This window comes from Nelumbo nucifera, chromosome 1, assembly GCF_055504915.1.
Source record: "Nelumbo nucifera cultivar China Antique chromosome 1, China Antique-T2T, whole genome shotgun sequence".
Classification (NCBI taxonomy): domain Eukaryota; kingdom Viridiplantae; phylum Streptophyta; class Magnoliopsida; order Proteales; family Nelumbonaceae; genus Nelumbo; species Nelumbo nucifera.
In genome coordinates, this window is record NC_142649.1 from 132,911,671 (window position 1) to 132,927,016 (window position 15,346).

At 47.0% G+C, this 15,346-nt stretch overlaps 2 non-coding genes across 2 annotated transcripts; both read left to right on the plus strand.

Annotated features, from left to right (window-relative positions):
• The first annotated feature begins 4,210 nt into the window (after positions 1-4,210).
• On the plus strand, positions 4,211-4,281 carry TRNAG-GCC (transfer RNA glycine (anticodon GCC)). Its single transcript has one exon. It is a non-coding gene; the product is annotated as a tRNA-Gly (tRNA).
• A 17-nt stretch (positions 4,282-4,298) lies between these two features.
• TRNAF-GAA (transfer RNA phenylalanine (anticodon GAA)) lies at positions 4,299-4,371 on the plus strand. The gene has a single exon. It is a non-coding gene; the product is annotated as a tRNA-Phe (tRNA).
• Positions 4,372-15,346: the final 10,975 nt, after the last annotated feature.

Sequence of the window (15,346 nt, forward strand, 5' to 3'; positions counted from 1 at the left end):
CTCTTCTTTTTATTATTTTTCAATTAGGTTTGTCCTCACTCTAGGTTGTCCAGCCAATTGTTTGGGATTTGTTTCTCCAAATCGCACTATTACCACTATTGTCCAGCCAAATGTTTTAGATTTATCTATAGAAATTGACATGTATACAATTGTTATTATAAGCTGACATACCTAAAAAACCATGTTTGGCATCGCTGACTAATTTGTATTGATCAGCCTTGGTTGAAATATCAATTGTACGGAAAGCTACCCAAATATTTGCAGGAAAAAATATCTATTTAAATAAAATAAAATATATGAATAATAATATATTTAGTTCAATAAAATAAAATAAAAAATAAATAAAAATCACGACATCGGGAAAGAGTGAAAGAGGGAGATATGACTTTTGTCATTGTATTTTTATTTTATATAGTGGAAGAATTGTAACTAGTTGAATAATAATTAATTTAATTTAATAAATAAATTTATAAAATAATTGAGATAAATAGACTAATTAACTAATTTAATTAAATAATAAATAAAATTTAATTTGTTAGCAATAATTTGTTACATTATTAAATAACTAACTAATTAAATAATTTAGTAAAATAAGTAAATAAATAAATTTTTATGTATTATAAACACAAGATTAGTAAATGTTATCTCAAATCATTTAATTAATTAATTTAGCGCTATTAATGGGTTGGGCTGAACTACTGGGCTATTGAGCCTATGAATAGGCTTAGCTTGGTTTGTGGCCTAGCCTAGTCTATAGACCAGCCCGGCCCATGACAGTGCATGGACCCGTGAGGTCTTGGGCTAAAATAAAATTTTAAGATTTTTTTTAATTTTTTTTCTCTTGTTTTAATTCATTATGTTTTTTAATTTTTAAAAAACATGGCTTAGCCCGATTCATGGCCTGGCCTAGCCTAAGACTTGGCCCGCGGACCAGACCGCCCCGTGCGGGCATGGGCCACATATTATATACAATAATTATATAATATATTAATATATATAATCTTATTTTCAATTTTATTATATTATTTCATTTTATTATTGCATATATAAACAATTGTACACATCAAAATTCATATAAAATAAAATTTTAAGATCTTTTTTTTTATTTTTTATCTATTTTTTAATTTATAAAAACATGGCTTAGCCTAGTTTGTGGCCCGATAATAATTATATAATATATATAATTTTATTTTCTATTGTGTACATCAAAATTCATATAACATAAAATTTTAAGATCATTTTAATTTTTATACATTTTTTAACTTATGTCTTTTTCATTGTTTTTTTTTCAAAATTTTTAAAAAACATGGATTAGCTCGATCCATAGCTTGACCTAGCCTAAGACTTGGCCCATTGCTTGTGGCATGACACAAGCCTGTACGGGCTCGGGCTAAGGGCTGTGTTAGGCTGACCCCTTAAAGTATCCCAGAGGAGGGAAGCATGACACGACCCAATATAGCCCAATTGTAAATAAAATGAGAGATAAAGACAATTTTTAACAAATATGAAAAATATATAAATTTAGTGGCATCATTCTAATTAATTAAATTTTAATGGTAATGATTAAAAACATTAAAAGGGAAAGATTATAAAATTTCATTTAGGTATATAAAAAAGATTCCATTTGGTCAATGCACAACAATCGACCATACAACCTTTTGCTTTTATGTTATATATATAGATTAGGTTGTTGGCCCATTTGACTCACAAAAGGCAGTCATTAAACGAATACATAATTAGGATGCTGAAAGATCATCAGTTCTAATTTTGAAGGTCTGACCATCAAATCGGATCTAAGTCTTGCAACACTTATACATTGATCATGACAAAATGATCGAATCTACTAATAAAGTGGCCTCCACTAGATAGATTGATAAGAGGAGGAATAGGTCAGTCTAATTTTACCTTTATTATTCATCAAATTTTCAAAAGAAAACCCAATTAATAAAAAAAAAATCAGGAAGATGATAAGCATATCACTACCCCGTCTCCGTCTCCATTTCCGTCTCAGGCAACGTTTTTCTGTCTCTATTTCCATCTCCATCTCTGCCTCTGTCTTCGTCTTTATTTTCCACCTCGAAGCAGAATCCCTTCTTTCCCACACTCCTCAATCATTGTCTCTGTTGTAGTGATCTCAATAGAAACTATTGTTGCAAATAAGAAAATTTATATGGTCTGAAATTGATTTCAAATGGATTTTACAGCTTTTTGCATGTAGAGGAGAGGCCTTTTGAAACTCCAGCAACTTGAGGATGCAGACTCTAAACTATCTAAAAACCTAAATTTTGAAGTGTCTACACCCTCTTGTTCACAGGCCAAATTCTTTGGGATGCTTGCAGAATCTTATGTCGTTGATATGGCATTGGGAAGGTGATCAAACTCAGATATATAAAGTTCCACGAGAGATATAGCTTAAGGTCTTGAGGTGAGTGAGAATGGATGATCGTTGTCTTGCAGGTTTGAGAATGCAGTTGTAAGTGTGTTGAGAAAGCTGGACAGATTGATTCCCGCAACATTAAAATCACAGCGAGACCGGAATGCTCAAGTCCTTGAGGATACCGGAATCAAACCCAATGGTGACTTCTACAGCTTGGAATCAAACCCGGAATGCTCAGTTCCAGGTCTGTGATCATCTGCAATGTCAACACATCTGGTTACTATTTTCCTTCAACCGTCCTGTTTTCCACCTTCATTGAAAGTGCTAGTGTTACATGGGTCTATCTTTCTTCCCAGCAATATGTTTGAAATGAAGAAACGAACCCTTGGCGATGGGAGAAGCCGTTTGGAACCAAGTGTTAAGTTAGGGATTTTTGAAAAATATTAATAGTAATGTGATGTCACGTGTAAAGTGTAAACGGTTTATGATGGAGCGTCAACGATAAGGAAGGTTTTAGATAATTGTCAGAAATAGTAGGGGTGGTGCAAGACTATAGTTAAACGGTAAGAATAGAGTTAGTCAATTAGCTAAACCATAATGGTAGTTTAAGAAACTTGCCCTTGTTTATATTAGACATACTTGCAAGTTTTATTTGAGAGTTGAGACACATCCATATCAAAGAAGCTCAATAACTTTTGTTTTTATACTTTGTCCACAAATCAAAACCCCAATCCAAGCCCAAAACAAAATAAACTTTAAACAGTCATCTATCTATCTTATATAAAACGGATACTTCCCTTGGGTTCCATACAAACTATGAAAGTTAAATCCAAATACTATATAATAAAATAAAAAACAAAACAAAAATAGATAACTAATAATATGTTTTACTTTGCAACCACTCCATTCTCTCCACCATAATAAGCAAAATCATATATGAAATCATCGTATAGAGATAGGTTATATGTAGGGGTGGCCACAATCGAGCTTTTCACAAGCGATTCGAGCTCAGCTCGATTAATTAGGCTTGTTGCTTAATCGAGCCTATTATAGTAAATAAATAAATTTAATTATATATATACATATATATATATATAATAATCATATTTTATATATACTATTTTTATTTTTTTTGTATAATAGTAAATAATTTTTATAATTCTTATTTTTTATGTAAAATAAAAATTAATTTTTATATGTATATTTTTTATTTTTTATATATATATATAATAATAATAATAAATAATCTTAATAACTCTTAATTTTGTGTGTGCAAAATAAAAAAAAAAATTATATGTATAATTTTTACTTTTTAGGAAAAATTTGACTTGTAGTCAATTTTGAGCCAAGTTGAACTCAAACTTGTGAGCTTTTAAACCGAACCAAGCTCAAGCTTAAATCTCTAATTCGAATCGAACTCAAACCTAATACTATTTCAACGAGCCAAATATTCAGCATTGGCTCGAATCCACCCCTAATCACATGATCCAAAGCATCTCTATTGATTCACTCTAAAACAGCCAAGGTCGTAGAAGGCCCATTACAGTGCGGGTGGCAATGTGGCATAACAAAACCGTGTCATGCTGGCCTTGCACAGCCCACATGATACCTATATTTTAGACCGCTACAACATTGATTAATTAGATTTGAAGTGTAATAACTTATAAGAAGAAAACTATAACTGTTTTTGTCTATTTCGATTCCGTGAGTTTCGGCCGGGTTTTGCTTTAGTTCTCCGAAAGCATTTGATAAAGAGCCGGTGGTCGGCGGTTTAATTCAATCAATCGGTAAACAAATTAATATAATATCGCAAAAATTGATCATATAAAAAAGGCACCAGTGGTCTAGTGGTAGAATAGTACCCTGCCACGGTACAGACCCGGGTTCGATTCCCGGCTGGTGCAATCGATGTGATAAATATGCGGGGATAGCTCAGTTGGGAGAGCGTCAGACTGAAGATCTGAAGGTCGCGTGTTCGATCCACGCTCACCGCATTCTTTATGTTTTGCCAATGCATACAAGAAAACTAAATATATTCTTTAACATGAGCTTTATGGTATCAATGATTTTGTTCCACATCAGTCATAAATGCAAGTGAAAGATTTTTGTGGTTGTGGTCTTGTGGGTAAATATGTATGGTATGGACTAAAATGACAGGTGCCACAACTAATAAAACAACTATCAAATTTAGCTAATTTGATCTTCATTAGTGATGAAGGAAGATTTGGCCCGACTTTGCAATTATGTTATGTGGCAAAAAATAAGTAGCTCGGCACTTGAAGCAGCGTACCCAAGGTGCAAACACCAAAGGGAAGAGACCAGTAGTCCGAACTCCCTTCGAGGAGCCCGAACTCCCTAAGAGGAGCCCGAACTCCCTAAAAGGAGCCCGACCTCCCTACTAAGAGCTCGAACTCCCTACGAGGAGCCCGGACTCTCCCTTTGGCCCTGAGCCACACAAAGTAGTGACCCGAACTGGCCCGTCTCATGGCAGTTCAGGACACTCCCTTATCCGAACTCAAGACTTCGCCTCACACACCGCTCCAAGCACTTCGCCTCCAGAGCATTGAACTGGACAAACCACACCGTATCTGACACCGAAGGAGTCCGTATCCAGGGGCGGCGCACCTGACTGACTTGGGATCTGACGTTTGACGGCCGCACTTCAACGGCCACCTACCACCGTCACCTGCCACCGCCATCTCCAGTTACAGAGACGGCTCCGAAAAAAAGAGCAATGACGGTTCTGCCCCAGCAGAGGTGATGACACCCGAACTGGCAGAAGCACGGAAGTAATCATACCCGACCTGACAGAAGTCTAAGAGTGAGTGCGCAAGGTGGTTATAAAAGGCTCTCCACCCCCCCAAAGAAGAGGTATGCAAACTTTGCGCTATCTGGTTTCATCTTGCCTTTGAAGGATTCTAACTTGAGCTTCGGAGCCTTTACACCGGGTTCCCCCCGGAGCTTCCTCATCTCCTCCATTTCAGGTTCCCTGCTACTCAGTTCAGAGGCAAGGTCGTTGACAGCTAAGACCGGCCGGATTGCGCATCATCAATTGGCACCGTCTGTGGGAAAAGCTTCAAAAAGCCTCCCTCCAAACTCTCATAACCTCTTTTCTTCAAAAAACCCAACACTCATGGCTTCTTCCAGCAATGCCGGACGTGGCACGGAGACAAACACCACCGGGGAACAACTTCAAGTCTCCATGGTGTGCGTTGGACAGTTCACCATCCACCTTTCGGTGGATGGGATCCCTAGCTTGAATGCGCCACAAGCAGTGGCGCCCGTAAACCTTCCTGCCACGAGCATCCCCTTTCCTCCCCCTATTGAGACAACCTTTACTGAACCAACTGCCGTCCCCCTGGTAGCCAGCCAAAACCGGTTGGACGACCTGATGCAGTGCATGCGGGCAATGCAAGCCCAAATGCAACAGTTCCAGCAACACCAGCTTCATCAGCACCATACTGCACAACATCTCCCAGTATCACTATCAACAGTAGTTCCCCCAAGTGCCGCTGAACCAACCACAACTTCCACCTCGGCACCCTGCTTCGAGGCCGGTTAAGGCCTCCCCACAGGATGGACGCCCCCACCAAGGAAAGGCCTCCCGGCCCCAGAACCCCCCTAACAGCCAGGACTCGTCCCCAGGCCGAAGAGAGAGAAAAAGCATCCCCGCCTCGCAGCTCGCAGGCGGGTCGAGAACCTCGCCCACAAGATCGGCACCTCGGCGCTCCAAGCTCGAGTTCCCGCTCACGGAAAACCGATTCGGCGCCCTAGCAGCAGATTACCAGCATTTTGGGCCCATCGAGCTTGACAACACGGAGGCCAGCAGCGCCAGTATCAGGCCCACTCAACAACGAAGACGCCGGCGAAGTCGCCGAACTACCACCTGTGTCTTGTCAGAGCTCAGAGGCAAGGAAGAGACGAGCTCGGACGAGGTAGGAGCTGCCCCGATTCTCTCAGTTCCTTCCCCCTCGCATCAGAACTCCTGGCGGTCCCCTTGCCCAGAGATTTCAAGCTCCCACCTTTGGACAAGTATGACGGGTCTTTCGACCCCAACGACCATGTTGACGCTTTCCAGTCCCAAATGCACCTCGCCAGTAGACCTGTTGATGGGTCGGGCCGGGCCGGGCTCGGGCCAGGCTTTTACTGTGTATTAACAAATTTTTTTAAGGCCCGAGCCCAAGCCCGGCCCGACCATCGGGCCGACAATTTGCGCCCGAGCTCGGCCCTCATAAAAAGCCCGAAACCCGAGCCTGGGCCCAGGCCCGAAATTTACCCTATATTATTATTATTATTAATGTTGAAGCAACTGAATAAAGAGAGAGATATATTGAAATTATAAAGAAAAGAATAAAATATATATATATTAAATTATAAATATATATTTTAATAAATATTATATTATTTATATATTTTATATAATATATAAAATACATATTATATATTTTATAAAATATATAATACTGAGTCGAGCCGGGCCGGGCTCGGGCCGGGCTTTTTTGACAAATCCCGAGCCCGGCCCAAAACACAATCGGGCTTACTGTGTTAAGCCCGAGGTCAGGCCCGCGGGCCTAATTTTATGACCAAGCCCGGCCGAGGTGCGGGCCGGGCCGGGCCGTCGGGCTACCCAACCCATGAACAGGTCTACTCGCCAGGGCCAGTGAATCGTGCATGTGCGTGGCCTTCACCACCACCTTCAGGGGGGTAGCCCGCACTTGGTACAGGAACCTGGCCCCCGGGTCGATAAAGTGCTGGGCTCAGTTCGTGCAGGTCTTCACCCCACACTTTGTCACCAGCAAACGGTGCCCCAGAACAGAGGAAAGCTTCTTCGGAGTACTCCAGAGGGAAGGAGAATCCATCCGGGGCTACATCAAGCGATTCAATGAAGCACGCTTGCAAATACCGCAGTTAGACCCCGCGGTGCAGCTCGCGGCGGCCAAGAGAGGAGTAACGCACAAAGAGTTCAAATGGCACATGGTAGCTAACCAGCCCGCAACCATGGCCGAATTCCTCAAGCTCACGGACAAGTTCATGAGGACAGAGGAAGAAATCAACCAACAAACCGAAAGCGGGAACGAGAAAAGAAAGAGGGAAGGTGAGCCCTCCAACCCGGTCGATAGAAAAAACCCGGCCCGGGAGCCGAAGCCGAACCAGTCGTTCTGAGCTCCCCTAGCAGTTCGGACGGATTACACGCCGTTAAACACGAGGCGGACCGAGATCTTAATGACGATCAAGGACACCCCATACGTAAAGTGGCCACCTCGCCTAAAGGGAAATCCGAACGAGAGAAATAAGAATTTGTATTGTAGTTTCCATAAAGACCACGGTCATAGTACCGAGCAGTGTAATAATCTCCGGGACGAGATAGAGGGACTCATCCGTCGCGGATACTTAAGAAATTTTGTACAGCATAACAATAATAACAATAAGGCAGGTCGGCAAGGGGAGCACGAAAAGGATGCCCCCGAATCTAGCAGCAAACCTACCGAACCGTTGCAGCGACAGCCTCCGGAAGAGAGGCCAGTTCGGGGAACCATCCATGTAATTGTGGGAGGTTCGGTGGTAGCAGGATGTACCTCGGCAGCAGCCCGGGCTTCAGTTCGCGAAGCGGCCCTCAAGGAACGGAACCCCCCAAAAAGACCAAAGACAGAAGAACCAATCTTCTTCACGGAAGACGACGCGCGAGGGGTCCACTACCCCCACGATGACGCGCTTGCCATTAAACTAAGGATCAACGACTTCGAGGTCAGACGCGTACTCGTAGATTCGGGCAGCTCAACGGACATCCTCTTCAAATCAGCATTTGACCAGCTACAGTTACAGAGGAGCGAGCTGAAGCCCGCGAACATTCCTCTGGTGGGTTTCAACAGAGAGGAAGTCAGGCCCCTCGGAAAAATAATAGTACCTGTGGAAGTCGGCACATGGCCTTGTGTGGTCACACTCGACCATGATTTCCTGGTGGTCGTGACCCCCTCCCCATACAATGCCATAATAGGGCGGCCAATCACGCATATCCTACGGGCGGTGGTCTCCACCTACTATTTGGCCATGAAGTTCCCTACAGACTTCGGTGTGGGGGTAGCGCGGGGCAACCAGTTCGAGTCCCGCAAATGTTATGTTGTCGCCCTGAAGGGAAAAACCAAGGTGGCCGACGACTTTGAACTGGAGAGGCCTGCGGAGCAAGGCGATGAACGAACTTCGCCCACAGAGGAAACGGCCGCAGTCCCGACTTTGGCTATGGACCCAGCTCGCACACTACAGATCGGTGCTTCCGTCGAGGAACCCCTACGAACCGAACTGGTGTGTTTTTTACTTCAAAATTTAGATATTTTTGCCTGGTCCGCGACCGACATGCCTGGTATTAGCCTCGGCCTGATAACTCACAAACTTAATACTGACCCTGTAGTCAGACCCGTTAGACAGAAGAAACGCAACTTAGCCCCAGAGCGTTGGAGGGCGGTCGACGAGGAGGTCGAGAAACTCCTCGCAGCAGACTTCATAAGGGAAATCCATTACCCGAGCTGGGTGACCAACCCAGTGCTGGTAAAAAAGGCGAACGGCAAGTGGCACATGTGCGTCGACTACATCGACCTGAACCGAGCTTGCCCGAAAGATTGCTTCCCCCTCCCTAGAATTGACCGCCTAGTGGACGCGACCTTGGGACATGAGTTGCTAAGCTTCCTGGACGCCTACTCGGGCTACAACCAAATCAGGATGAACCAGTCCGATGAGGAAAAAACCAGCTTCATAACCAAGTTCGGCCTGTACTGCTACAAGGTCATGCCCTTCGGATTAAAAAATGCCGGGGCAACCTTCCAAAGACTTGTAAATAGGCTATTTCGGCCCTTGATTGGCACAAAGATAGAATGTTATGTAGACGACATGATCGTCAAGACACAGTTTTCACAGGAATTAATACAAGACTTAGATTCTATCTTCCAAATCCTGCGTCAATTTAGCGTGAAGTTGAACCCTAACAAATGCGTCTTCGGTGTCACCTCGGGCAAATTCCTAGGGTACATTGTCAACCGGCGCGGTATTGAGGCCAACCCAGACAAGATAAAAGCCATCCTAGATATGAGACCACCCCGGAAAGTAAAAGAAGTTCAGAGGCTAAACGGCCGCATAGCCGCTCTAAGTCGCTTCATGTCCAAATCAGCCGACCGCTGCCTACCCATCTTCAAAACAATCAAAGGCAAAGGGTTCAAATGGACCCGAGACTGCCAGCTCGCGTTTGACGAGCTAAAAAGCTACCTCGCTAGCGTGCCAACCTTAGCCTGGACCGAGGAGGGCGAAGTCTTAGAACTGTACCTCTCAACAAGCGACGAAGTGGTCAGTTCGGTACTAATAAAAGAAGCAGACCGGGTCCAGCGACCCATCTATTATGTTAGTAAAATTTTGCAGGGAGCAAAGACAAGGTACCCGTAGATAGAAAAGCTAGCATACGCACTAGTGATAGCAGCTCGGAAACTCCGCCCGTACTTCCAAGCTCACACCGTCATCGTCCTGACTGACAAACCTCTGAGGTAAGTTTTACTCAAACCCAAGGTTTCCGGTCGACTGACGAAATGGGCCATCGAACTCAGGGAGTACGACCTCCAGTACAAGCCAAGAACTGCTATTAAGGCCCAAGCCTTGGTAGATTTTATCGCCGAGTGCACGTTTAGCCTTGAAGCCCCTAAGCTGGTCGAGCCCGAGATCCCCAGTTCGGGCGAGCTCGGAGCTCCCAAGCCAATAGAGTCTGAACCTCGTGAAGTAGCAGCCAGTGTAGCATCTCTCCTGGTTAGACCAAACGCGAACTGGGATGAGGAGCCCTGGATCCTTCACGTAGATGGCTCCTCGAACCAGCAGGGTAGCGGGGCTGGAATAGTGCTATGCGGCCCGAGCGGAACAAAATTGGAATATGCACTACGCTTTGAGTTCGCAACATCCAACAACGAGGCGGAGTACGAGGCACTGATAGCCGGGCTGAACCTAGCACACAAGGTCGGAGCAAAGCACGTAGTTATCTGTAGTGATTCCCAGCTCGTGGTCAACCAAGTTACAGGCGAGTACGAAGCACGCGAGCTCACTATGATTGCATACTTGGGAAAAGTAAAGGAGGTTCTGCTCAACTTCCAGTCACACTTCATCAGGCAAATCCCGAGGTCAGAGAACACTGAAGCCGATGCCCTGTCCCGGCTAGCCAGCACGAGTCACAACGCCATGAGAACCGTGTACATAGAGGACTTACCTCGGCCCAGCATTCTCAATGGGGCAGAAGAGGTCGCTCCCGTCTTTGAAGCAGAGCCGAGTTGGATCGACCCACTCGCGAGCTTCCTGCTAGATGGAACCCTCCCTGCAGACCGCTATGCAGCCAAGAGGGTGCAGCGCCAGGCAGCCAAATACGTTATAATAGACGAACGGTTGTACCGACGATCCTACACGCTCCCCTACCTGCATTGCTTGCGACCTGCCGAAGCCGAGCTCGTACTCCGTGACACTCATGAAGGCTTGTGCGGTGGACACCTGGGGGGCAGAGCCCTTGCTCAAAAGGCACTTCGACAAGGATACTACTGGCCAACGATGAAGGCAGAGGCCGTCGAGCTCGTCAGAAAATGCGACAAGTGTCAGAAGCATGCCAATATCCACCATCAGCCTGCTGTCGACCACAAGTACCTCACCAGTCCATGGTCCTTTGCACAATGGGGCATCGACCTTTTGGGGCCATTCCTGCCAGCAACAGGTGAGAGAAAGTTCCTACTGGTGGCAGTAGATTACTTCACAAAGTGGATAGAAGTTGAACCTCTGGCAACAGTTACAGCCCGAAACATACAAAACTTCTTTTGGAAGAACTTAGTATGTCACTTCGGGCTACCTCGGGTACTGATCTCCGACAACGGCAAACAGTTCGTGGATACCAAGTTCCAAGAATGGTGCCAAAGTATGGGAATTCGTCAGAACTTCACATCGGTTGCACACCCGCAGGCAAACGGTCAAACAGAAATAATGAACAGAGTCATCCTCCACGGACTGAAAGCCCGACTAGACCAAGCTAAAGGGTTGTGGGCGGACGAGCTACCAAGTGTTCTATGGGCTCACCGAACCACGGAAAAAACTGCCACAAAAGAGACCCCCTTTAACCTCACCTATGGCACCGAAGCGATAATCCCGGCGGAAATCGAAGTACCTACGCTGCGACTAGAAGCATACGACGAGCAGACAAACGGAAACGAGTTACGCACCAACCTCGACCTACTGGACGAAGTAAGAGACCTTGCGCACATCCGAACTGCGGCCTACCAGCAAAAGTTAGCTCGATACTATAACGCTAGAGTAAAGAAGAGGAGCTTCCGCGTCGGCGACCTGGCTCTCCGTAAGATCATGGTACCCGAACCCGGTGTGGTAAAACTCGAACCAAATTGGGAAGGACCCTACAGAGTAAAGAAAGCACTCGGGGGGGCATACAAGCTCGAAACCTTAGAGGGAAAGCAAGTACCCCGAGCATGGAACATCGTCAACCTAAGGCGATACTACCTATAGACTGCCAAGCAAAATGGATAAAATCACCACCAAAATAGGCCGTGCGAGTGCGGTAGCCCGGACAGGAAACAGATCGGACGAATGATTAGTTTGGCAAATATGCTCAGTTCGGGAGAAAGAACAACCAACACTTAACCAAAAGTCATTCCATTTCTAAAGTAAGGTAGTACATAAAAAAAAATTTACAAGCCCGGAGCTATTTCTTCATTATCAGAAGGCACTTCAACAATACCCGAAGGCCCCGCCTCGCCCTCGGAGTCTGGCTCACCGTCAGCAGCATTGGCCATCTCCTGAGTTATGCGCGAAGTGGATATGGCGCTAATATCGAGCTCGGGGTACGTATTCCGGATCATCCACCGGCTTAGTTTAAAACCCCTCCTATATGAATCCACCATCAGATCATCAAAGCCCGGTGAAGCAATGTACTCATCGACAACCTTCTTCTTGGCATCTTCGATACCTTGAGAAAAGATCTGCGTCCTCTCCCTGATGTCCTCCTGAAGGTACTCGACCTGATGCTGCAGATCCAGCCTCAACTTCGCCATGTGCTTCACCACCACTCCCATGGCCTCGGCATCTCTCTAAGACCTCGCATGCCTGATCCGTGAAAAACAAGTAGTCTCTTCGGCAGAACGAGTAGCCTCCTCGACAACACAACGAGCCTCTTCGGCAGCTCGCGCCTGCCTCGAGCTCCTCTCCACCTGAGCCGCCAAGGCATGAATAGAAAATTTCACCTACCAAAAGGAATCGAGTGATCAAAAGAACCAACAAAACGAAAGCCAAAGAGCTCTAAAAAAAGGAGAACACTTACCACCATGGCATGGGTAACGGCACGACAGGCCACTTGAAGCAGAGGGAGATCAGTCCATGCCGCGACCTCCTCAAGGAAAATAGCCTCCTTACTCTTTTGAAGAGCATGGGTCGGCGACAACACACTCCTGAAATCCCCTGGGGCCCCCGAGCCCGAGGGCCCAGCTCGCGTATGAGCAGACCCGGAGTAAGCAGGAGCACCGGAGTATGTAGGAGCCCCTATGTAGGTAGTCTCAGCACAAGGGCCCCCTGCCGGCTCCTGCATTGGAGGAACCATCTCGGGCTCCCTAGGCAGATCCTCTGGTTGATAGTCCGGCACCTCAGGCTCCGCATCCTGGGGCATCTCGGTGCGAGTTTGCTTGGCAACCCGCTTTCTCCTCTTCATGCCCTGGAACAAGTGCCCACCCCGGGTCCCTCGAGAATCCATCACACCTGCGAAAAGAAGTTCGCCATCAATAAAAAGCAAGAAAGACAGCAAGACAGAATCTCTAAGTGAAGAACCTACCCGAACTCAGGCCGGCCGCAATGAGCTTGGCTTCCGCTAGATACTGTTGACACTTCAGCCCAAGCCGCGCCCATTGTCGGAGGCCCTTCGCCGTCTCTTTGTCAAGCGTGACCCCGGAGTTAGGAGCGGCCATCCCCCACCCGGTCTGAAATGGCCACCCCAGCACACTTCGCACCCCGAAATAGTCCCGCTTCCATGCTGGGTCCTTGTTGGGGAGCTCATGTAAAAGCTTGAAGCCCGGGCGAGGAGATAGGTAGTATGCCCGCCTACGCCTGGGGAGGGGACCCGCTTGCTTCTTAAGCATCAAGATTGAAGAAAAAATCTCCAAGTCCAACGGAAAGCTCTCTTCACAAAATAAGGAGATTGTCCCCACTAAATTTTGAATGGAGTTCGGGTGAAGCTGGCCGACCGTCACACCAAAGTGGTTCAAGACTTCGACAAGGAGGGGATGGAAAGGCAATCGCAGCCTCGCGGTGAGCTGCTCCCGGAATATCACGATCTCATCAGGATCGTGTTCCCAAGAAAAGCTACCCGAAGGTATAAAATAAGCGTACTCCCCGGGCAAGTGATAGTAGGTAATGAGGGATTGGAGCCCTTCGGGCGTCATGGTCGAAGGACCAAACTTGTATAACATCTGACCCCGACGAGAGGTGGACGCCAAACGACCCGAAGTGCCTCGGCCTACGAGTTCAAACTCTTCCTCGAGCTCTACCTCCGGCTCGCTAGGGCTATCGGGGGATGCAACTCGGTTCGTAGAACCTGCATCAGACCCGCTGAAAGGACTATCTGAGCCATCCAAGCTAGACATCGGGGAGTGAGATGGGATCCAAGAAAGTACTCACCCGGAAAAAGGCTGTAGACCACAGGAGCTCGGACGAGCGGAAGACCTTGAACGCGAACTGAAAAGACCTGGACGCGAACTGGATGCGAGCTGAAACTCGGACGCGAGCTCGAGAGAAATACAGAAGTGACAGCAACTGGGGTCCCCCTGCTATTTACACTCACAGTGACCGAAAAGCGACGGCTTAGATCAAAGCCAATCCGACAGCCTACAGCCGCACTGACCGCACGTCCCCTGAGACCGAGACGTGATTGGCGCACGTCTTTCTGAAACTGACAGAGCGCCGACACACATCTTTTCGAAACTGACGGAACGCCAGCGCACGTCTCCTCAATAAAAGCGGCAGCAGCACGTCCTTTTCAAATTTGAAAAGACGCCCACTATCGCGCCTCCCGAGTGGCGCGCTTTTTTGAAATTTTGAAGTAAAGCGCGCGCCGCCACATCCATCAGCGTTTAGGCAGGCCGGCGCGCTTCCCGCCTTTTGGACGCTCGAAGAAACCCAAGGAACCCTGACAACGCACCTCGCGCCGTCAGAACCGAGATTCAAAGTGCATGGCAAATCTACCTGACACCTTGCGAACTCCCCGCGCTAGGGCAAGACCCTTAGCACGAGGAGTGGGGGGCAATTGATGAAGGAAGATTTGGCCCGACCTTGCAATTACGCCACGTGGCAAAAAACAAGTAGTTCGACACTTGAAGTAGCGTACCCAGGGTGCAAACACCAAAGGGAAGAGACCAGTAGTCCGAACTCCCCTCGAGGAGACCGAACTCCCTTCGAGGAGACCGAACTCCCTTCGAGGAGCCCGAACTCCCTACGAGGAGCCCGAACTCCCTACGAGGAGCTCGAACTCCCTACAAGGAGCCCGAACTCCCTAAAAGGAGCCCGACCTCCCTACTAAGAGCTCGAACTCCCTGCGAGGAGCCCAAACTCTCCCTTTGGCCCCGAGCCACACAAAGCAGTGACCCGAACTGGCCCATCTCATGGCAGTTCAGGACACTCCCCTATCCGAACTCAAGACTTCGTCTCACACACCGCTCCAAGCACTTCGCCTCCAAGGCATTGAACTGGACAAACCACACCGTACCTGATACCGAAGGAGTCCGTATCCAGGGGCGGCGCACCTGACTGACTTGGGATCTGACGCTTGACGGCCGCACATCAACGGCCACCTGCCACCGTCACCTGCCACTGCCATCTCCAGTTACAGAGATGGCTCCGACAAAAAGAGCAGTGACGGTTCTGCCCCAGCAGAGGCGATGACACCCGAACTGGTAGAAGCACGGAAGTAAT